This window comes from Zingiber officinale, chromosome 8B, assembly GCF_018446385.1.
Source record: "Zingiber officinale cultivar Zhangliang chromosome 8B, Zo_v1.1, whole genome shotgun sequence".
Taxonomy (NCBI): domain Eukaryota; kingdom Viridiplantae; phylum Streptophyta; class Magnoliopsida; order Zingiberales; family Zingiberaceae; genus Zingiber; species Zingiber officinale.
Genome location: NC_056001.1, coordinates 88,086,419 through 88,111,602, shown reverse-complemented (window position 1 = coordinate 88,111,602; position 25,184 = coordinate 88,086,419). Strand labels below are relative to the sequence as shown.

The 25,184-nt window shown below is 39.2% G+C and overlaps 1 non-coding gene across 1 annotated transcript; it reads right to left on the bottom strand.

Annotated features, from left to right (window-relative positions):
- Positions 1 to 422: 422 nt before the first annotated feature.
- Positions 423 to 528, bottom strand: LOC122018305. Its single transcript, XR_006121723.1, has one exon. It is a non-coding gene; the product is annotated as a small nucleolar RNA R71 (small nucleolar RNA).
- Positions 529 to 25,184: the final 24,656 nt, after the last annotated feature.

Below are 25,184 nucleotides of genomic sequence, written 5' to 3'. Positions count from 1 at the left end.
TAAAAGAAGAATTCTGCAAAGGCAAATTGAAGAACAGGAACATTCGAACATGACGAATAGACCACTCAAGGATTATACAGCACCTTATGCAAGAGGTTTTCGATCTAGTATTTCAAGACCTTCAGTGGAAGCTAATAACTGTGAGATCAAACCCGCAATTATATCTATGGTGCAGTAGAACCAATTTGGTGGAGGACCTCATGAAGACCCCAATCAACACTTAGAGGTCTTTTATGAAATATGTGGTACCATGAAAATGAATGGAGTTCCTTCAGAAGCAGTTAGATTATTATTATTTGGATTTTCTTTAAGAGATAGGGCAAAGCAATGGCTGAATTCTTTGGCCCCTAATAGCATCACCACTTGGGAGCAGTGTGAGCAACAGTTTCTTGATAAATTCTATCCACCAAGCAAAACAGCTCATATGAGGAATTTAATTGCAAGCTTCAAGCAAACTGACTCAGAATCTCTTTTTGAAGCATGGGATAGATATAATAGTATGCTCAGACAATGCCCACATCATGGGTTGGAAAGATGGTTAGTGTTGCACACTTTTTATAATGGTATCAACTATCATACCAAAGTGTCCTTTGATTCAGCTGCTGGAGGGGAACTTATGAATAAAAGTTTAGATGAAGCTGAAGAAATTATTGACAGTGTAGAACAAAATCATCATCAATGGGCAAATGAAAGAAGTGGTGGCTATTCTTTTGTAAACCCAACAATTAAAGCATCAGGGAAGTTTGATGTAGATGCAGTCACTCTTTTGTCTGCAAAATTGGACGCTCTTACAAAGAAATTTGAGAATATGGGGACTAGTGCTAATATGGTCAATGCTATTAGTACATCTTGTGAAGTATGTGGGAGTTCAGAGCACTCAAATGACTCATGTCCATTGGGAGCTATCACTACACAAATCAATCAACTGGAACAATGTGATGCAATCATGAGTTATAATCAAAGGCAGAACAACTCATACTCAAATACTTATAACCCTGGACGGAAGAGCCATCCCAATTTTTCTTACAGAAATAATCAAGATCAAGGACCATCTATGGGGGCAAGACCAAATTTTCAAGCTGGGCAACAAAATTTTCAACATCTATCTTCTCAAGGCTTACCAAAGTCAAATATTGAAAAGATGCTTGAAGAAATTATCTCAAGTCAGAATGAAATGAAGCAAGATTTAGCAAAGCTCATTCAGAGAATGGATAATTCTGAAAAGCATCAAAAGATCCAGGATAGTCAAATTGCCCAACTAGCTTCCTCATCATCCAGAGCACCAGGACAACTTCCAGGAAAACCTGATGTGAATCCTATGGAGCATTGCAATAGAATTGAGCTTAGGAGCGGACGGACCTTGGGAGACTCCCAAGTGACTGCTCCAAAAGGGATACAAAAAGAAGGAGAGCTCTCTCCTCTTATACCAAATCAGATTCAAGCTAATGAGGAGAATACCATTGAGGTTGAAGAGACTCTTCCACTGAACCATCAGAGCAAAGCTGTCCCTTTTCCTCAGAGACTTACAATGCTCAAGAAAGATGAAGAATTTGGCAAGTTTTTAGAAAAAGTTAAGGAAATTTGTGTAGAGGTACCTCTTATTGATGCTATTCTTCAAATGCCTAGATTTGCCAAATTCCTGAAGGATCTCATGTCAAATAAGAGAAGAAGAGGAGAGGTTGAGACAATTGCGCTTAGTGAGGAATGTAGTGCTATTTTGGAGAAGAACACTTCCCCAAAACTAAAGGACCCAGGGAGCTTTTATATTCCTTGCAACATAGGAAAATATTTTTTTGAAAAAACTTTTTGTGATTTGGGGGCAAGTGTTAGCCTCATTCCCTATTCAATCTGTAATAAATTAGGTCTCAAAAATATTAAACTTACTACTATGGCACTTCAACTTGCCGATCATTCCTGTAGGTACCCTTTGGGTATTATACAAGATGTGCCAGTAGAGGTGGATGGGAATGTTATTCCCACAAATTTTGTCATGTTGGACATGGAAGAGGACCCCAGGATTCCTATCATATTAGGAAGACTTTTCCTTGCTACAGCTGGAGCTATAATTGATGTCAAAAATCATAAGCTTTCTTTGGTAATTGGTAAGGAAAGGTTGGAATATGATTTATCTAATATCTCTAACCATGTCTCGTCTCTTTTAAATGCTTGTAGCAGGACAAGCATTTATAAACTTGAGGAATGGAATTTTCATCCTCATGGAAGGCCACCAAACGAAGGAGACAATGTGGTGGAAGATGTTGGGAGAAGATCTCCCAACAAAAATGAAAAGTATATCTGTCCTCCAAGGGAGAGGAAAAGAAGTGAATGATCAAGTTTGGTCGAGCTAAAGACCTTAAACAAGCGCTTCTTGGGAGGCAACCCAAGGGTTCTTTTAGTTAGTTTTGATTTGTATTTTAATTTCTTTTAGTTTGATGCATTCTTTTGATTTTGTTTTCAGGTTAGGTGCAAAACAGAACTCGGCCGTGTGCTATACACGGCCAGGCAAAGGTTGCAGAGAAGGGAAGTACTTGGGCCGTGTCATCCAGACACGACTGTGTAGGATCTCCCGAGGAGAAAAAGGACTAGGCCGTGTCCCAAACACGGCCGTGCAAAGAATTCTGAGAAGAAAGATGGAGAGGTCGTGTCCCTGACACGGCCGTGCGAAGAATCCAGAGAAGGAAGAGGGGGAGGTCGTGTGGATCTGCACGGGCCGTGTAGGAGAGTTATTTAAGTCTTCTTTCTACCTTACACGGCCAGATCTTGGCCGTGTTCCACACACCCCCAACTCTCCAAAACATCTCTTTCTCTCCCAATCTCTTAAAAACTCCTCTCTAATCTCTCAAGATCTCTTAGATCCGGATTCTCCTCCTCTCTGAGACTTGGACTTTTTATTCTCCTAACCTAAGATCTTTGCTTTTTGAAGTTTTGTTCTTTGAGTTCCATTTTTCCAACCCTAGATAATTCTTCCCCTATCTAAACTCATCAAGATGTCCAACATTTTAAAGAAACTTCGCAAAGGAGGTGGTGGATCCAGTGGAGACAAAGAGAAGGAGCCATCAAGGGACAAAGGAAAACAACCAGTGAAGGGCAAAGGCAAAAGGACTTCACGTAACGAAGGTAATGACAATGAATTCAATATTGTGTTTAGAAATGATGATCAAGTAACTAGATTTGCAATTCTTGTCAATAGAAAGATAGTGTGTACTAGATATATGGACCCAACTGTTCTTGATATGCTTGGAATTAGGGAAGATGTAGATTTGATGATTGGGTTTTTGGATTGGAGTGATATTATGTACACACATTTGCCTACATATCCTCGTCTTGTTTTGGAATTTTTAAGTTCATTGGATGTCCATTTTACTAATGAAGATGATTACTTTGGAAAAATCTCATTTAGGCTAATGAATCAAGAATTTCTATGGGCATTTAGTGACTTTAATTCTTGTTTTGGATTAACCACCGGTAGCCCTCGTAGGTTTGATCCAAGGTTTAATTGGAATCATTTTTGGAATGCAATAACTGGGTTAGATCAACCTTATGAGCCTTCAAGAGCTAAGGTCTCCCATATGCAAAACCCCATCTTTAGGTATCTACATAGAGTCATAAGTAAAATTATTTTTGGTAGGGGAGAGAGTGATGGGGTGGTTAAAAAGATAGAGCTTTATGCTTTATGGGCTATGCTTTATAAGGTTGAATTTGATTCTGGTTTTCATTTTGTTCAAACCTTATTAAGATCTGCTAGGGCATCATCGGGATCAATTATTTTTGGTGGTTTGATTACCCGAATAACTTATAATTTAAATCTTGATGTTGATGGGTTGGAAATAATTCATGGTAATGACATGATTGACATTGATACATGTCTTGCTATGAAAATAATCGTTCGGAATGAGAATGGTTTCGCGTTTCCTAGGAGGAGTGGTTCTCCTTTACCCCTTCCTTTTCCTGAACGAACTACTATTCGTAACCCGGCTAATTGGATAATTTCTGAGTTAGATTTTGAGGATAACCCTTCTATACCTGGAGACACTGAGCCACATCATGAGCCCTTGTCATCTGGATCCGCAGCCTTCTAGTTTTATGGAGCCTGCTAGGCATTCTTTTGCATATGACACGGGATCTTCTAGGTTTGATTTTTCATATTTTCGTACGTCTCTAGAATCACTTCATGAGAAGCAATATGCCCAACGAAAACTGATGGAGGGGCACTTCTCTTTATCTGATGATCAGTTTAGGGAGGTACAAAATCATTTTCAGTTTACGAGGAATTTTCAAGGTCAAGTGGCTGAGTTTGTGCAGGATTATGATACTGATCAGGCTAGGATGAGAGATTTTATGCAGAGCATGACGCTTACTAGCCAACAAGTAGATGCTTTATATGAGTATCATAGATCCTTGGGTGAGATTCCAGGTTTTCCTAGTTTTCCTATTGGCCAACCACGTCGTAGACCTCCTTTCCCTCGTCCACCTCCTCCACCATATTGATTTCATCGGGACGATGAAAAGTTTAAGTCTGGGGGGGTGTCATGTACTGTTTAGTTTGGTTTTCAGTTTGTAGTTTTTGTTAGTTTTTCATGTTGGTTCATATTTTCATTGCTTGTTGCTTTATTTTGCTTGTTTTTGAAATAATCATGGCAAAAAAAAAAAAAAAAAATTTTGAGAACATCAAATCTTCACTTATATGCTTTCTTGGATTCAAGTGAAATGTTAGCACGATTATTGTCTTGATTCATGATGTTCGAATGATGCTAGTAGTAAACTTTGTGTAGTTCTTTTTTCTATCTTGGGAAGCATTAATAAGCTAAGAATCTTATGGTGATGAGTTTTAGTTTTGGTTCAACCTTAAGGATTTTATCTTCACTACACTTGTGTTTGATGCTTGAATAGTTGATGTCATTGAAATAGTCATGATTCATCTTGTTTGCTTAGTACTTGGTTTCCATGGTGATTTCTCAACTTTCATTTTGGTTACTGGATGATACTCAAATCATTAAAGCTCATTTGGAAAAATCAAAATATCCCAACATGTGTGCTAAAAGTACATTTGTGAATAAGTTTTGCACAATGCAAACACTTAAAAAAAATAATAATAATAAGGGATATAAAAAACAGTTGTCATGAGTGGAATCTAGCAAGTCACCCCTTTGAGACCGAGTTAGGTTACTGGGGAAATGACTGCCTAGCTTCCCTTGAGATTGAGCACACCTTTGAGACCTTGGGTTAGTTGAGAAATATGAACCAAGTGAATGGTGAGTAAGTGCCTATCACTGGTTACTTGTCTTTCACTGGAAACATTAGGAATTCAAATTTGATGACGACTTGACTAGGACATGGATTGAGACTTGAAGGGTGTTGAGTTACTTTTACACTGTGCACAAGATTCTTATGCTTGAACCATACTTTACTTGTTTCCATGATCACGCTTGTTAATGAAACTTTTTGATAGAGTTAGGAAAGTGCACTAGGTTTTATGAATGTGTCATAGAACATATGAATTTAGACTGCAGCATTTTGCTAGAGGACAAGCAAAGGTTTAAGTCTGGGGGTGTGATGTGCGTAGATTATATACTCTTTTATGCATGTTTTTACGCACATTTACATACTTTGAGCATGCTTGATCTATGCATTTTTATACTTCCAGCTTTCCTTTTAGCATATTTACTCTTTTGGTTCGGAGATCTGCTTTTTGTGCATTTTCTGTACACAGGAGTCGAAATTGGTGAAGATTATGCGTCCTCGGACAAGCTTGGAAGGAATTGAAGGGAGAGAGCATCAGGCCGTGTACCACACACGGTCGTGTAGTTTTAACAGGAAGGGAAGAGGACATGGCCGTGTGAATCTCACAAGACCGTGTCTTGATTTGAAGAAATTAGAGCAGATGCCTTACATCGCCGTGTAGATCTACACGGCCGTGTGAGGTTTCCAGAGGCCAAGCAGGTGGTGGCCGTGTGCACCACATGGCCGTGTAGCATTTCCATAGAACAGAAGGGTCCTGGCCGTGTGAGTCACACGGCCGTGCAGCTTTGGCAGAGAAGGAAGTGGACATGGCCGTGTGAATCTCACACGGTCGTGTCATGGGGCCGTGTGGCGCCCGATTTCCTCCTCTATTTAAACCCTCCTTCATGAATTGAAAGGGGATCTCTTCCCCTTTGGGAGAAGGCAAGATTTGGTGGTATCCTCCCATTCTTGGGAGGATTTTTGGACAATTCGAGGGGAGTTCTTGGCGATTTCGACTCCGGAGCGAGGATTGGATCCGAAGACGAGGCTTCTTCGTAGATAAGTTTTCTCTTCCCCCCTTTCTTGGTTTCTTGGATTGGGGATTTAAGAAATGCTTGTAATCCTTATTTCTTCGGGTATTCTTCCTCGATTCATGGAGTAGATCTTGTATTCTAGGATTAAGGGAGTATTTGTATGATGGATTGATGTAATCTCTTATGGATTTGCCAATTTCTTGTTTCAATGACATTGTCTTGCTTGTATCAATTAGATCTTGAATGATTAATGGTGATTTGTGCTTAACTCTCATTCTTGATTGATTGTTTGGATTTCTTGTGGACTTAGTAAAGATAAACTCTCACTCGATCATCCGAGGGATCCACGTGACAGGTGCAAGCCCGTGTAAGGACGTTTGAGAGATAATCTTGAAGAGGAAATAGGAATATTCAAGAGAGTAGGATGGATCTTGTTATTAGTTTCTTGTATCTTGATAGATTAATAAGTTGTGGGCTTCTATGTTGATATCCGAGGAAGGCATAGTAATAGGTGCGCTTCTGTGTAAGGACAACATAGGTTCACGTCTAATTGATCATATTTAGATACATTTCTCAGTCCTTAGCCGATTATCTATTGCAAGAGAGAACCGGCAACTTTCTACAAGTGTTTGGCAATTGAGGGATAAGAATTGGTGAACCATTTACATTCAAGAAATCTTACAAAGAAACTGAAACTCCTAGAATCTCCCCTTATCATAACCCAAAACACTAAACTCTTGTTTGTTGATCTTTAATATTAGATTTGTTTACCTTCACTTTGCATTTGAAACAATTGGATAGTTGTTTAGCTAATTCACATTGAGGCATTTCTAGTGCTTATTCCAGTCCCTGTGGATACGATAATCTTTTATATTACTTGCGACATTTCCGTACACTTGCGGAGCGTAACAACGAAGTCGTGTTAAATCGGGCGAGATGTAACTAAGCTATACAATATCGGGCGGTATTTATCAATCTTAATATATACCGGTCGATCATTAAGAAAAGACCTATAGGGAAATCTCGCGTTAGGATAAACCAAATAACATTAGATACATTTACAGAAAACAGATATTTATCCCGAGAAAGAGTAAGATTTACAACTCAAAAGGATTAATCAAAGTCACACAAACTTATCATTACAGAATCGCAATAACTCGAACCTAAGTTAGAGTCAACTTAGGGTACAGATCAGGAGGTTTGTTTTCAATTAGTTTGCGTTTGTTTAAGAAATTAGGGGGGGATCGCGAGATAAATAATGATCTTCCTTTAATTGCTGAATCGCCCCTTGAGCTCCTGTAGTAAAAGCAGATAGAATGGACCTCACGATCGGTCTGTTGAACTCGGGGGATGCAATCATGGTCGTGGCTCGCTCCTTGTAACGAACATCCTCGCCCCCTTTGTAGACTACCAGCGCCATTTGAGAGGTTTTTAATTCATCTTCTTTGGCAGAAGCCTCAGCTTTAGCCGAATCAAGGGAGATGGTCAAAGAGGCTACCTCATCCTATTTCAGCTGTAAGGCTTTGAGCTGCTCAGTCAATTCTGCTTCATAATTATCCTTTAGCTCTCCAAGCTTGGAAGTCAATTCTCGATTGAGGTCTGTAATCGATTTAAATTTTACCTGAAGGTTTTCAATTTGTACTTCGAACTGTTCCTTGTCGGTAGCAGAAAACGCAGTAGAAGACAATGCAACAACCTCTTGCTTTAGCTTGTCATTCTCCGATCGCAACCTCTGGTTCTCAGTATATAGGTTGTGCAGTAATCGAGAGATACCCATATTTTCTAGCCATCGCTGGAAATGTAATGAAAGGGCATAAGATAATGGTTGAGAAATAAAGAATAGGCGTTGATAAGCATACTTGATTCTCCTTGTGAGAGAAGCGATCAATTGCTTCAGCAATAGAAAGCTCTTCAAAAAGGGGACGAACTTTGTCCCAAGAGCTAGAAAAAGAACCTCCTAATAATATAGGGAGAACAGGAATGGCAGAAGAACCGGCCGAGAAGGAAGAAGTAGGAATAGAGGGGGGAGCAAAGACTAAGTAAGAGGAAGGCGAGGAAGGCAAAGACCACGAAGTTGGTATGGATAAAGGAAAAGTAAAAGAAACATCTCCAGAGGCGCCGGCACTGGAGAAAGGCGAGGCAGGAAAGTTGAGAGAAGGATAGAGCTCCGCCAGCGTCGGCTCATCAGAAGGAAGGCTACCCGAAGCAAAGCCTTCTGAAACCAACTCGTCAGCAGGAAGAATGAGCCTCCTTTTTGAGGGAGGAGCCCTGGTTAGTTTGCGTCCTGGACGCTTGCCTGCGGAAACTTCAGCTATCAATTTACCCGAGCTACTAGGAGACGTGAGCTCAATTAAAGGAAGAGAGGTAGATGAGGAGACAGCAGCAACCACTGGAGAGGTGATAGTGGGTATAAGATTGGGAATGATCTCTACAGCAGGATCCTCAGGAGAACATTCAGGAACCTCACGAGCCCCTGAAGAACTAGATACTTTGACTAAGAAAGTCGGCTCTTCAATTGAGGGTGGAGGAGCAATAGCGGCCAAAAACTCAGCTTCCTTGGCATGAAGCAGGTCTTCTTCTACGCGTATTTCTTCATCAATCAAGGCATCATAAAAGCTTTCCACTGTGTAAAAAAGAAAAACAGTTGAGGCAGTTAAAAGCAAGAAGAAAGGAACAAAATGTTACCTAAGGAAATGTGAGTATCGGGTTTGACGGGGCTTAAACCAAATAGGTATAGAAGCTCGACCTTCAACCATTTCGGGATCGAGAGTCGGTGACCTAATAACTTCTCACAATAAATAGGAAAAGTGGGAAGAAGATGAAACTCTCTAACATCGGGTAAGGGAGGCAAGAAAGATTTCCATGCATAAGACCAAGGAATAGGTCCCGGAAACTTTAAAAAGAAAAAATGAGATTTCCAGGCTTTGAGAGACGATGGCATATCTCCAAAAAGGACCATTTTAGTTCTCGACTAGAATAAGAAGACACCAGGTTTCGAGAACTTGGGGTAGGGAAAACATGAAGAAATTTTGAGGAGTAGGAGGAATATCTCGTAGACAAAACAACATGTAAGTACCGCATAGATAACGAAATGCATTAGGGGCAAATTGTTACAAAGGAATATCAAAATACCGACTTATTTCGATTAAGAAAGGAGGAATGGGGAACCTTAAGCCCCCTATCAACTGATCCTTGAAAAAAGTCACGCAGTTATCAGGGGGATGATGAGGTCGATCATTCGGTGTTGGGAGTATGATTTTATATTCCTTAGGAATTTCATATTGACGACGGATGGATAATCTAGCATTCTTATCAAAGATAGAAGACATATGGGCATACCAAGGAGCAATTATTTCCGCGGCCATGGGCAAAGGTATAGGCTAAGAAAACAATGGATTACTTACTGGAGACCAGAAAGGGGATCGTCGTGAAACGATGAGCACGAGGTCTGGTTGAAGGCAGCAACAAGAAAAGAACTCTAGAGAAGAAAAAAGGAAAGACAAGGTTAAAAAGGAGACGAAGGGTTTAGGGTTTTGAAAAATGCACGACTGTCGTCAGATCAGGACACTGGTGTCTCAGCAGACGTTGAGGATCGTAATAGAAAGGCAAAAGACCTACGTGACGTGGCGGCCAGAAAGGGTAGGTGTCAGGTCATCATAAAAAAAGAGGGGCATTTATATCAGATGTGACGAATCGGATCACGATAGGGTTGGTAGTACCTCGAACATTCTCTCACCCAAAGGAGAACCAATCACCAGTTCAGAAACCTCGAAAGAAGACGTGATCGACTGGGCATAATAAATTAAAAAGGACTGAACTTTTTGACCAAACCCAGGCTATAGACAAAAACATTTTAAGAATAGAAATTTAGAAGAATAACAAATTTTTAAATTATCCTTATAAAACGCAACTTAATATTTATCGAAATAAATTTATATTGACGAGGGAAACTGTGGTTATGCTAGATAAGTATGATATTGACTTCAGTCAATAAGACAACATCAGTTGGTATAACATTGGTTATAATATCGAACTATACTAATAGTTAAGATAGCCTTAGCTATGATAAATGACACATAAGATACACGAAGGAATGATGAACACAACACCACATTTTGTAAATATAGAAGTATTCGGTAGAATCATTTGATTAGATACAAAAGTTTGTTTTTACACTTAGAATCTGATCAAATACATAGCATTATATTTCCCTCAGGAACAGTAAACCTTGAATAGATAGCAAATATTACAAGCATAAACTCTTAGAGCACTTAGAAAATTTTAGTCCCACTGGATACAAACTTACCATGGAGCAGAGATGGAAATAGCCCACTCCGTCCGAGCTTGTCAAGGCTCATAAGAGGCAATATTTTGCCCGGGACGAAGAAAGCAACAAAAAATAGAAAAGCTCAAAGGCGATGAGACAGGGAAACATTGATTCATTCCATAATGGAAAAATAAATGTGAAAACCACTTCCCCTCTCAAGCCGTATGAGCTCAGCAAGTGAAGCAACCAATTTTAGCCCAAGGGTGACATGTGTTGTGCCCTTCACACAACACCCCTGGGTCATTTTGCTGCCCCTCTATAAGTAGTAAACATTTCTCTGAAGTTTCTTGAGTCCTTCAGAGCACCTGCATCTTTGGATAGAAGATCTGGACTGCGAGGCTTCATCTCTTAAGACGATCCCTTGAACTCCAGAAGTAACCGAAGCAAAAATCTCAATAAACTCATACATAGATCTCACCTTGTCCAACAAAAGTTGCCCCCAAAGAGGAGGATCCACGACCATGGCCTTAGCAATAAAAGGTGGCAAGGAAGGGAAAGAACTGAGAGGGGTTGTGGGTGAAAAGAAGATTGTAGCCCTATTTAAAGGAGAAAAAAGGCTCACAGGATTGCTATACTTAATTTATTAAGACAGTGGTACACAAAATCTGTGAGGTCATTTCAAAATCTGGAGCAGAGGCACGGGTAGGAAAAGACAGGACCATACTTATGTCTAGTCAGTCGTCTAAACCTCCTTCGACTAGACTTGAAGGGAAGGCTAGTGATATGGGTTAGGTTTTATGAGTCTCTCGATGAGGAAAGAAAAGGAATCAAAAAGATAGGCTAATATCGGTCGGGACATACCTTCAGGAAGGAAATAATCTAATATCGGCCGAAACATACCTCTTAAGCAAAGCTAGGCTAATATCGGTCAGGACGTGCCTCCATGATGAAGGTAGGGTAATATCGGCCGGGACATACCTTCAGGAAGGAAATAATCTAATATCGGCCGAAACATACCTCCTAAACAAAGCTAGGTTAATATCGATCGGGACATATCTCCTAGGCAAAGTTAGGTATAATATCGACTGGTGCATATTGTTCAGGAAGAGTCAAGCTAATATCTGCTGGGACATGCCTCCTGAGAGGAGACAAGACCGGTCGATTGACCTATGATGGGGAAATACCTTGGGTAGAATATAATGACTCCGATCGATATAAAGAATGTTGGTGTATTGAATTAATTATAGCAAGAGGGGTAAGATACCCACAATGTGTAACTATCTGACAGAAAATATATATTGTTTTGGCGGGAAATACGTTTTCATATTATGTTGCAGGTACTAAATGACAAAGAAGGTACATCTGGGGTACGAAAAAGATTCCTTAAAAATCATCTACCACAAGTACGCAGCTGACGTCAGCTCATAACGAACTCTAACAAACCGGGGTCCACTTCATGACTACGGAGGTTATATGAAGTGGTATAAAAGGGGGAATCCTCTCCGTTGGCCAAGGTAAGTTGACAAGCTCACATCATTGCACACATTGATAATCTTGATTTCCGGCTACTGTTCATCATCTTCCTCTTTCTTCCACACCAAGGGAGATCACTGACTTGAGCGTCGGAGGGCCTAGCCAGGGATTCCCACCCCGGTCTTAGGTCACTGACGATAGTGTTGGTTGATCTCTTGTGCGCAGGAAGTCTTGGAAGCTTCGAATCTGAGGTTTTCCTCTTCAGATTGGGATTTCTTCTTCATCATCGGGTCTTCGTGCGAGGAGGACTCTCGGTAACTCCATCTTTCCCGATCCGCTTTGGATTTCTCGGGTCGGTATTCTGCGGACATCATTCTTCATCATCGCGGTGGGTTTTCTTTCTTCCGGATCTCCGTCGTGTTCAGCTTCTCAGACAGGATCAAGTACAAATGTGCGAAGCACATCTGGTATCTAATACCCACGATGAAGAAATAGAGAGGTTGACTTCTATAACATGTATACCTGAAGAAGAAATCTTATTTCTCTTCTTCTTAAGATCTGCCCGGTATTCTTTGGAGTTCCTCTTCCTGTGCCTTGCTTGTTCTTGATATAGGTGACATAGATGTTCAACCATATCGTAAGCGCCCATCAACTCATGTTACTTCTGAAGCTCAGAGTTCATGGTCGCGAGCATAAGACAGGACACATCTAATGCGTCATCTTGATGCTTCTTGTAAGCATCTCAGTCTGCTCGCGTGACAGTTGCAGGAGGAGCCTCCGGAATGGGCTGCTCCAGAACGTATAATTTACATTCTTGGGTGAGAACTATTCTCAGATTCCTGTACCAGTCCAGGAAATTTGCTCCGTTGAGCTTGTCCTTCTTAAGGACAGAAAGCAGAGAGAAGATGTTCGTGTTTGACATCATGGCAATTCTACAACGGAAATAAATGCAGAAATAAGTATCATATTCTTAATCATTTAATTAGGCCTTTAACTAAATGATGCTTCCACTGAATTCTATAATTCATGTGGGACAAGATCCACATCATACTAACCCTTGAGTTAGCTTTGGCTAATATGCCCAAGACTTAGTATGATCGGTAGGTAACGATTACCAATTACATCTCTATGCAACTCTTGTTTATAGAATCAAAAATCCGGATTTATATTAAAACTCGAGTTAGCTTTGGCTAATACGCCCGAGAGTTAATATATATGTGATTTTGACCTAACTTTTCAACCGTTGGAAGAATGCCTATATTTATACTCGATCCAACCGAGTTAACTAGGAATACTCAATCTAATTGAGTTGTACTCACCCATGCATTGATAGGCGGGACCAAGATTGTCCCTCCGTACCCTACCAAGATAGTATGTGTTGCTCTGCTTTGGCAGATTCAACAACTACATGCGATCGAGGTAGTAGTAGGTATCACGGCACGGTAGGTATTAGAGTTGACGTGATTTAGATCTAATCTAAATGATGATGCGTATCAAATACTTGATTTAGATCTAATCTAATCGTGGGGTGCATCATGTGCACGATTTAGATCTTATCTAATCGCTAGGCACTAATTAACTACTTAATTAAACATGCATCACATACATATAAGCAATTAATTAAATTATTTTGTGATTGTGTCATGGCCCTACTACGGTCTTCTCAAGCCAATGAGAAGATTGGATGGTCAACCTAAGGTCAACAGCTCTCAAGCTTCTTCCTTTGACCACCTTGTGTTGCTCGCGCCCTCCTCGTAACTCCGTCTCGTGTGGACCTTCCACCGCTTCAAAATTACATTACAATTTTGAAACTTGAGTTACATTCGAGTCTAAATCTAATTTACAACCAGAATAAAAAGAAGGCATGACGCGCAGGTCGCGAAAAATAAAATAAATAAAAATAAGATAAATATAGCTCGCACATCACATAACGGCACGCAGGCCGTATTATGAATTACAACACAATTGTCCAATTGAATTGGGTCTTTGGGCCATGACTATCACAAAAATAATATATAATTCAAAATTATATATTTTTCATAATTTTTCTGTAATTTTTCATAATTTTACAGATTTTATGAGTAAATTTTTCCCGGCGGTTCCGATTAGCGATTTCGGGCGCAATAGCGGAGCAAATCCCCTTGCGGGGTTAGGGGCAGTACCCCTACCCGCGATCTAACCATCGCGAGTTGCTCCTAAGCGATCCAAAAGTGCCTTAGCCTGCTGTCCCAAAAAATTTTGGGTCGAAACAGTACCGTTTTGGAAAATTCTTCTCGGTAGTCGAAGCCTACAAGTGCCGAAACACTTGTGCTTCGCTTCTACGAGAAAAATACCCATAAAATCATAAAAGTAATAAAATTCACAGAATGTTACAGTATGCATATTTTTCACAAAAATACTAATTGAAACTAGTACTCGCTTCGCATGTGGCTCTGATACCACTGTTGGATTTTTCGGGCCGCGAAAATCGCTTTTTCGCGTCGCAGAAACCCCGAAACCCCCTAGCCATTGGATCCGTGCGAAGAAAAACTTTCAAAAATATGAGTACAAGTTTAAAACTTTGATCTACAGTAGATCTACTAAGGAAAAACATTTTATACCTTCGATGCGTGCCCTCGCAAATCCCGCTCGTCCAACGATACGCCGGATCTCGAAGTTGTCAACGTAGACAACTCTCTAGTGATATCCACACGAACAAGAAGTGTTCTCTAACACTCAAGGATGGAGAAGAAGAGCACCACAAGTGTGCTAGCACTTTCTAGGGCTCTCAGATGGGATTTGAAAGAAAAATAGAGAAGATGAAAAAACAAGAACACTCTTCTTCTTCTTCTATGTGACAATCACTCTATTTTCTTTCATGAAACTCAAAACCTCTCACCTTGTTTCTTCCTTGAAACTCATGGCCAAGAAAGAGGAGAAGGAGAGGAGAATAGCTAGAGGAAGGAGATGAAATGAATGAGACTCATGAATGAAAATTCATTCCCCTTCATTCACTTTTGTGGCCGGCCACATGAGTAACTCCCACTCATTTAATGTGGCCGGCCACATTAATGGGAATGGAGGCTTGTAACATCCATGATGTGGCATACCATGATGATGTGGAGCATCATCATTGGTCCACATCTTGCCATCTCACTAATGATGTGGCAATGAGTCAAGTCAAACTTGACTCTTCCTCTTCCTCTCAAGTCAAGTCAAACTTGACCAAATCTCTTCGATGGTTGATCTAATCTAACCATTTGATTCAAGCCAACTTAATATAATGAATCTAATTCATTAAATTAAGTTGATTTAATGAGTCATAATCTAAATTAGACTCATTGAATACATGAATCAACTTAAGTCCAACTCAATTATCCCAATTAGGATTACTCTTAATCCAATTTGATTCATCAAATGAATATAATCCTATTGGTTCATCCTATGAACCTAATCTCCATCCACTTGTTCTTTGTGTGTGATCCAATAGGTTCTTGTAACGTTGGCAATGTTTCTAAACTCCTTTAGAAACATAAGCAATGAGCGGCATCTAGCAATACATCATTGCTACCCAAGTTACAAGAAATGTTGAGATCCAACATCACCTTGTGACTACTAATTGTAACTCCTCACAATATATGACATTGTCCTTCTATCCTAGACATCTAGATTGATCAATGTGAGGCATAGACCGTGTCATCCTCTAATCAATCTAAGTCTTGAACCTCAAGTAGACTCACTCGATCAAATGAGATCAACATCTCATGTTGACTCATTTGGGCATGGCCATGCACTTCGTGGTCTAACTCTATCAAGAATACCGATGTCTCTCCCGTCATATGGGAGGGATAGATCTCATCTACATCACTCACATCCCTCTGCATAATTCGTTATATACCCAGTAATCGCCTTTATAGTCCACCCAGTTACGGGTGACGTTTGACGAAACCAAAATACATAACTCCTTATGTAGGGAACCATGGTGACTTCAGGTCTAAGGACTAGTAGTCATACTAATAGCCACATGAGAAAGTATATGACACTCATATAACGATCCATGATACTTTCTCATGGCGGGTCATTCAGTATACATTCTCTAATGTATACCTATGTGTCAACTTGATATCTCTATATCCATGACTTGTGAGATCAAGTCATCGAGTTGACCTACATGCTAGTCTTATTGCATTAACATTGTCCCTGAATGTTAATACTCGACTAGGAATGATTAAGAGTAGTGTTCCCTATATCATCTCACTATCGGTTCAACTAACCGATTGATATAAGTGAGAACCGCCTACTCAAGGATGTTATTATACTTAGTTTATTTGGCACCAATACAAGTAAGCATAATAACCAAAAACCAAATGCCTTTATTTATATAGAATATGATACAACAAGTCCAAAATACAATCATCAAATGATTGGCTCTAGGGCTCTAGCTAACAACATCCACATGTTTAGAAATTTCAAGTATCTCTGAGTAAAGAAAAGTTAGTATTTCTTGTGATCTTTTGGACAAGATTATAGAGGTGCCCATCGTTGACTTTGTTGGATGTGATTCAATTTTTATTACGCATTCAGCTTATCTTGATATGGTTATGGTTCTATCTTATTTAACATGCTTGTGGGAGATTTGTATTTCTTTTGAGTGTGTAGATTTTCATAGCGCCTATATTTGGAAGCTCAATCTGAACCGTCTTCGACCACCTGAAAGAACTTCAAAGAAGACGAGGATGGAGAGAGCGATACTTCACTTTTTAACTTGTATATTGAAAGTGTAAGAATGTATTCTAAAAGTCTAGCTTTTTGTATAAACATTAATTTTGAAATAAGAATCACATTGGTTAAATGCCTACATTTATATGATAAATGTAGTTGTTCATTTAATTTATATTGAATATAACATGGTGTGTGGTGTCACACAGAAGATTATGTTATCAGTTTCTTATAAATTATAAATGGTTGCTCACAACCAAGATGGAATGGGACAAACTATTGGAATGGTTGTAGTATAATTTGGTATTAGTTTATCTTGACTATAAAATTATACTAGTACACTCTGAGTGTATTGAGATGGACCATTTGAGATTATTCTTTTTATGCTGACTATAAAAAAATAACATGACCTCTGTTATTATGGAAGTGGGTACTCTTAATCATGATATAATAACAAGCACATATACTTAATATTTATTTCTTTAATTTATCAAAGAGTGATTTAGTTTGTTAAATCAATAGCCCCAATAAGTTGGGAAATGATATTATTTATATGATGTGTTGTTGATTATAGAATGAAATTGTGTCCTAGTGATCTATGTTGATGATGTCCCCTTGAGGAGCTTATAAGGATTGTCATATAAACCCTGTAGGTGGACTTAGTCCCTCATGACAATAAAGTTGAGTGGTACTACTCTTGGAGTTAGATATTAATTAACTGAGTTGTTAGTAACTCATTTAATTAGTGGACATTCGATATCTTAAACACAGGGAGATTTACACACTCATAATAAGAAGGATCCCATATTGTACTATGGGATTGGCGCGATAGTGTAATAATAATTCTTTAGTGGTATGAGTTATTATTGATGAACTTGAGTTTGGTGTTCGGGGCGAACATGGGAAGCTCAAGCTCATCGGGAGACCAAAACCAATTCCTCCTCTCGGTCCTTGTTGTAGCATCTTATTTATAAAGTCATATATCTACCCAAAGCCCAGCCTCTTAACCAAGCTTAAGGGTCGCCCACATCCTTGCTTGGAGCCAAAGCAAGGGGTCAACCAAGTCAAGCTTAGAGTTTAAGCTAGGGCTGGCCAAGCCTTGCTTGGTGCCCAAGCAAGGGGCCGACTATATAAGAAGAGAAAAGGAAATAAAAGGGAGTTTTTATTTTGTTAAAAACTTTCCTTTTATGATGCTTTCCACATGGTTTTAAAAGAGAGTTTTAAATTTTAAAATCTTTCCTTTTATAGCTTTCTACAAAGGATTAAAAGAGAGATTTGAAAATTTTCCTTATTTGTAGTTATCTATAATATAATGTTTAAAAGAAAGATTTTAATTTTAAACTTTCCTTTTTGTAACCATGATATAAAAGGAGTTTTATTTTAAATCTTTTCTTTTATAGACTTTCACAAAAGGATTTAAAAGAGAAGATTTTAATTTTATAAAACATGTCTTTTATAGTTAACCACATAAGGGATTTTTAAAAAGAGATTTTAATTTTTTGTTTAAAATCTTTCCTTGTTTGATGCACAAGTGGTGGCCGACCATGTAAAGGAATAAAAGGAAGTTTCAATTTTTTTTTTTAAAACTTTCCTTTTTCGGATTCACCAAGGATTATAAAAGAGGGGGAGAGGGTGCCTCATTGAGATCAACCTAAGCCTTGCATCCTCTCTATTGTGGCCGAAACTCCTTTCTTCTATTCCCTTGGTGGCCATCCCTCTTCCTTCTTTCTTCTCTTTTTGTTTTCTTTCTAGGAGGCCGGCAACATCAAGCTTGGTTTTCTCTTGGTGGCCGGTTGCTTGAAGGAGAAGAAGAAGAGAAGGAAGCTCTCTTGTCTAGCATCCCTTGGAAGTTAGTTGTTGGCTGAAACTTGGAAGCAAAGGAAGAAGCTTGGGTGGATTTCATCTTGGTAGATCGTCGCCCATACGACGTCCAAGAGGAGGAGAGGAATACAATAGAAGATCAAGAGACCTATAATCTACTAAGAAAGGTATAACTAGTTATTTATTTCCGCATCATAACTAGTTCATCTTCTTTGTATAGATCATGAAAAACCAAACACAAGAGGCTATCGATTTTAGGCTATCATTTTTGTTATGAATTTTTTGTTTCGATTTCATGTTTCGATATTGTGCTTCTATTAAGGTCTCTGTAGTTAAACCTAGTTTACTGTAAGAAGTTTAAATATCTGATTTCATTGAAAGGATTTGTCTAGGAAGTGGTGGATGATCCCATATCCAAGAAAGCCTAGTGCCTCACCATGTTTAACCTGGAAGTCGATCTTTGAAATAGATATTTAATTAACTTTTGTAATATGGTTTAACTTATGAAGAACACATCGGTTAAACTTGGAACAAAAATGCTAAGTATCATTTCCAATCCAAGGTTAACTTCTGAAAGAAAATTTGGATTAATAATGTTAAGCATCATTTGCAATCCAAATTTAACTTCAGTAGAGCACATGGGTAGCTAGGATAGTTCTATGCTTGTACAAATTTTTGTACAGGGGAACTAGAATGGTATTCTGAGTTGCAACCAACAATTAGTATTAGAGCTAGGTTTATGCCTCTGTGTGTTTGGTTTTCAGTTAATTATGCATATGTCATACATATTTTAGGCATGAAAATAGTAGGATATGCAAATAGATTAACTCTGTGGTTGCAAGCTCCAACTATTATGGCCTATTGTGATTATGTGTGATTGGACCCTCAGACATGTCGAGGGCATTTTATGTATGTGCATGATTGTATTTATTAAATACAACAGGAGCTATATTAGTTTAGGATTTTACATTTTATTCGATCTAGACTTTATGTACATTCCTTTGTGGAATATAGGATTGATATATGTAAAATTTTATTTTTGTAACAGATCGTATCCTTGTGAGGCGTAGTGCTATTTGAGGACCAGAGGCGCAACGGAAAATGAAGCTCGATGGACGCGACGACATGAGCCCTAGGGCTGGCGTCTAGGTTTGACGACTTCTAGGGCTGGCGGCACACGGAGGATAGTGATGGAAGAGGCCATAATAGTTGGAAAATTATTTTTTTCATATTTATTGTTTTTATTTGCTGTGATGTGTGTGTGTGCATGTTAAAATCCTCATCTTAAATAACTAAGTGGGAGAGGGATTTTTAAATAAATTCCATGGTTTCCATTACTGGCTTGTAAGTGATGCAAACAAAGTTGCGCGTTGGCTCTGAGTGCCTTCCTCCACATCAGATGAGTTTGTTTGCGAATCACTAGATCAAACTTCCTTTATGGATGATTATAGGAAATTATTTAGGAGCGTGTGATCTTCTCCATCTGAAGGGGCACAATCCTATTTAATGGACTAAGTATCAAGTAATGGTATAAACTTAGGCGCATTTAATAGTATCCTCCCCATCGGAGTCACTGCTATTATTTGTGTGACTGAAGGAATACTAACTATTAATTTTATTTGCCATAAAGTTAGGTTGACAAGAATAAAATTAACGAGTAAAACCTCCTCTTACAAATGTTTGAATTTGTATACGTCCACACTATCGTGGCATACAAAATTCACGATGTTTTGAGGTGTTGGTGAATTTAAATGATATTGTTTGAGGAATCAATATTATTCTAAATTCTTAAGTTTTAACCAAAACTTATTTTGTGATTCTTAGGATTTTAAAAGGCCTTCAACCCACTTGTTGTTATTCTGAAAGAGAACAAACTTACTGGTCCCAATTACATAGATTGAAAAAGAAACTTGGACATTGTCCTAACTGCTGAAAGCTATAAGTTTGTACTATTAGAGGTCTGCCCTAATGTGCCTAATAATGATTCTAGTGAAGAGGATACTGAGTATCATAAGAAATGGGTCAAGGCAGATGAGATGACGCGGTATTACATTTTGGCTTCTATGTTAAATGTGTTGCAACATCAGCATCAGGCCATGCCTACTGGCTATAACATGATCTACAATCTCAAGGAACTCTTCGGACACCAGAATCGGGCTGCTAGGCAAGAGGCTATGAAAAACTTAATGACAACCACCATGTTAGAGGGGGCACCCGTAAGGGGTCATATCCTCAAAATGATGGCTTACTTGAACAAGATACAAATGCTTGGAGCTGAAATCGATGGGGAACCCCAGGTCAATATTATTCTCCAATTGCTACCCAAAAGTTTTGAGCAGTTCCGCCTAAACTACAATATGAATAAAAGGATTTATTTATTGGCGGAACTACTGACAGAACTTCAAGCAGCAAAAGGGTTATTTCGTCATAGTTCTTAAATCTACTTTGGTGAAAATGTTTCTACTTCTAAGTCGAAAGGCAAGAAGAAGAAGAAGAAACAAGCTGGCTCGGCAAAGAATGTAAATCGATCTTTAGGTACTGGACTAAAAGCAAGACTGAAGAAGCTGAAGGGCAAGTGCTTCATTTGTAAGCAGTCTGGACATTGGAAGGCGGAATGTCCTCGTAGGAAAGAGAACAATAAAGGTATATCTTATTCTCTAGTAGTTTGTTGGGGTTTGCAAGGTTGCAAACATAGTCCCATATTGGAAACACATGGGAAAGATCATGAGTTTATAAGAAAAAAAGATATCTCCATTGGCATGAGGCCTTTTGGGTAGAGCCCAAGAGCAAAATCATGAGGGCTTAGGCCCTAAGTGGACAATATCATGTTATTGTAGAGATATCTAAATTCTTTTCGATCCAACAAGTGGTATCAGAGCCCGGACTGCCAGAAGGTTTAACCGTCGACTGTGCACAAGAGCTATGGTTTGATTGAACCATGTGAGTACAATATTGACCTCGAACAAAGAAAGCGGGGGCTCCTATGTTCGGATCAAGAGGACCAGACACCAAGCAGGAAGTCCTAGTAGGTCAGGTGGACCGAGGGGCAGGAAGTCCTAGTTGCGGCTAGGCAAGGAAGTCCTAGTAGGTCGGGTAGACCGAGGGGTAGGAAGTCCTAGTAGGTCGGGTAGACCGAGGGGTAGGAAGACCTGGTGGGTCAAGGATCGGACGTGGGAAGCCCATGGTCCTTTGTTTGAGGGGGGGATTGTTGGGGTTGCAAGGTTGCAAACATAGTCCCATATTGAAAACACATGGAAAAGATCATGGGTTTATAAGAGAAAGATATCTCCATTGGCATGAGGCCTTTTGGGTAGAGCCCAAGAGCAAAACCATGAGGGCTTAGGTCCAAAGTGGACAATATCATGTCATTGTGGAGATATCTAAATTCTTTTCGATCCAACAGTTGAAATATATTTAGCAGTGTTATCTACCAGTACCTGGTGTGTAGATACAGGAGACACTGATCATGTCTACAATTCATTGCAGGGGTTCCAAGAAACCCGACGACTATATGAAGGAGAGATAACCGTCTACATAGGCAATACTACGAAAGTGGCGGCTGTTGCAGTGGGAGATATTTACTTATCATTTGATAGGAATAGAACTTTGATTTTGAGAAATTATCTTTATGTACCAAGTTTTAGAAAACATTTAATATTAGCTTCTAAACTGTTTTCGGATGGATATAATGTTTCTTTTGATAACAAAGTGGTTATCAAGAAAAATAGGGCAGTTATCTGTTCTGGTACATTAGTTGGCAATTTGTATACTCTAAATCCAATAACTCCCTCAAAGCAACAAATGAAAATTAATAACACATCCTCTAATTCTAATAAGAGAAAGGAACCTTCAAAAATGAACCAAACATATCTTTGGCATCTAAGACTTGGTCATATTAACTTGAGTAGGATTCAAAGGCTAATAGCCGATGGACTCTTGGATTCATTAGTGTTGGAAAACTTTCCAACCTGTGAATCTTGCTTGGAAGGAAAAATGGCCAAGAGACCCTTTAAGGCCAAGGGGTATAAAGCAAAAGATGTGTTGGAATTGATTCATTCTTATTTGTGTGGACCTATGACTACCCAGGAGAAAGGTGGTTTAAAATATTTTGTCTCTTTTATAGATGATTATTCGAGATATGGGTATATTTACTTGATGCGCCGTAAGTCTGAGTGCTTTGATAAGTTCAAAGAGTACAAGGCTGATGTGGAGAAACGTTATGGTAAAAGTATCAAGACACTACAGTTTGATCGTGGTGGCGAGTATCTCTCGGAGAGTTTAGGAATTACTTACCAGAGGTTGGAATTCAATCCCAATTGTCTTCACTTGGTACACCCCAACAGAATGGTGTGGCAGAATGAAGGAATATGACTCTTATGGAAATGGTTAGATCGATGATGAGTTTCAGAATTACCAAATTCATTCTGGGGATATGCTTTAGAAATGATAGTGTACATTCTGAACTTGGTACCTTCTAAATCAGTACCCTCTACTCCCACGGAATTGTGGAATAAGCGTAAGCCTAGTCTGAGTCATGTTCGGATTTAGGGTAGTCCAACACATGTGCTGATGGGAGATGTTGATAAGTTGGAATCTCATACAGAAGTTCTCCAGTTTATAAGTTATCCTAAAGGAACGAAAGATGGTTTGTTTTATAATTCTAAAGATCAGAAGGTCATTGTTAGCACTAATGCCCGATTTTTAGAAGAGGACTATGTAATAAACTACAAGCCCATGAGTGAAATTGTTCTAGATAAAATGAGAGAGGACACGTATACTTTAGTACCAATAGTGCAAGATGAAATATCACTGGAAACTGCAACACGTATCACAAATGATACACAACAACAGATAGTGCCTCGTCGGAGTGGGAGGTTTGTGAGGCAACTGTTGGGTTTTTCGGGCCGCGAAAACCGCATTTTCACGTCGCGAAAATCCCGAATCACCCTAGCCATTGGATCTCGTGCGAAGAAAACTTACCGAAACCACGAGTACGAATTTTAAACTACGATCTACAGTAGATCTACAAAGGAAAAACATTTTACCTTCGAAGCATGCCCTGGCAAATCCCGCTCGTCCAATGGTACGCCGGATCTCGAAGTTGTCAACGTAGACAACTCTCTAGTGATATCCACACGAACAAGGTGTGTTCTCTAACACACAAGGATGGAGAAAAGAGCACCCAAGTGTGCTAGCACTTTCTAGGGCTCTCGGGTAGGATTTAAAAAGGAGAGAAAGGAGAAAAAGAAAAAGGATCTCACATAATCCTCTAGGTACCCTCCTTTGTGACCTTCACTTCACCCTTTTCTTGGAACACAACTCATACATCTTCTCCCTCCATGAAAGCTCACGGCAACCACAGCAAAGGAGGAGGAAGAAGCTAGGAAGAAGATGGAATCATTACCACCTAATCAATTGCCACAAAAATGAAACCTCCTTTCATTATGTGGCCGGCCACACATGGGTAACCCCCTCATTTAATGTGGCCGGCCACATTAAATGGAGGATTGTAACCTCCTTGACAACTAGGAGATGATGTGGCTGCCATGTAGGATGAGTCATCCTCCATGAAGTGGCAATTCATCAAGTCAAACTTGATGTTTCAACTTCCCATTTTGGTCAAGTCAAAATTGACCAAATCTCTTCCATGTTGAGTTGAATTCATTCTTTGATTCAAGCCAATTTCAATCTAATGAATCTCAATTCATTAATATAAATTGACTTAATGAATCAAATTTAAATTAGACTCATTCAACAATTGAATCTAATTGAGTCTAACTCAATAAGTCTAATTTAAATCAATCCGAATCCAATTGGTTCATCATATGAACCTAATCCAATTGGTTCATCATATGAACCTAATCCAATTGGTTCATCATATGAACCTAATCTCCATCCACTTGTTCTTTGTGTGTGACCCAATAGGTTCTTGTAACGTTGGCAATGTTTCTAAACTCCTTTAAAAACATAAGCAATGAGCGGCATCTAGCAATACATCATTGCTACCCAAGTTACAAGAAATGTTGAGATCCAACATCACCTTGTGACTATTAATTGTGACTCCTCACAATATATGACAAGTGTCCTTCTATCCTAGACATCTAGATTGATCAATATGAGGCATAGACCGTGTCATCCTCTGATCAATCTAAATCCTGAACTCCAAGTAGACTCACTAAATCAAATGAGTTCAATATCTCATATTGACTCATTTGGGCATGGCCATGCACTTCGTGGTCTCACTCTATCAGGAATACCGATGTCTCTCCCGTCATATAGAAGGGATAGATCCCATCTACATCACTCACATCCCTCCGCATAATTTGTTACATACCCAGTAGTCGCCCTTATAGTCTACCCAGTTACGGGTGACGTTTGACGAAACCAAAGTACATAACTCCTTATATAGGGAACCATGGTAACTTCAGGTCTAAGGACTAGTAGTCATACTAATAGTCACATGAGAAAGTATATGATACTCATATAACGATCCATGATACTTTCTCATGGTGGATCATTCAGTATACATTCTCTAATGTATACCCATGTGTCAACTTGATATATCTATATCCATGACTTTTGAGATCAAGTCATCGAGTTGACCTACATGCTAGTCTTATTGCATTAACACTGTCCCTGAATGTTAATACTCGACTAGGAATGATTAAGAG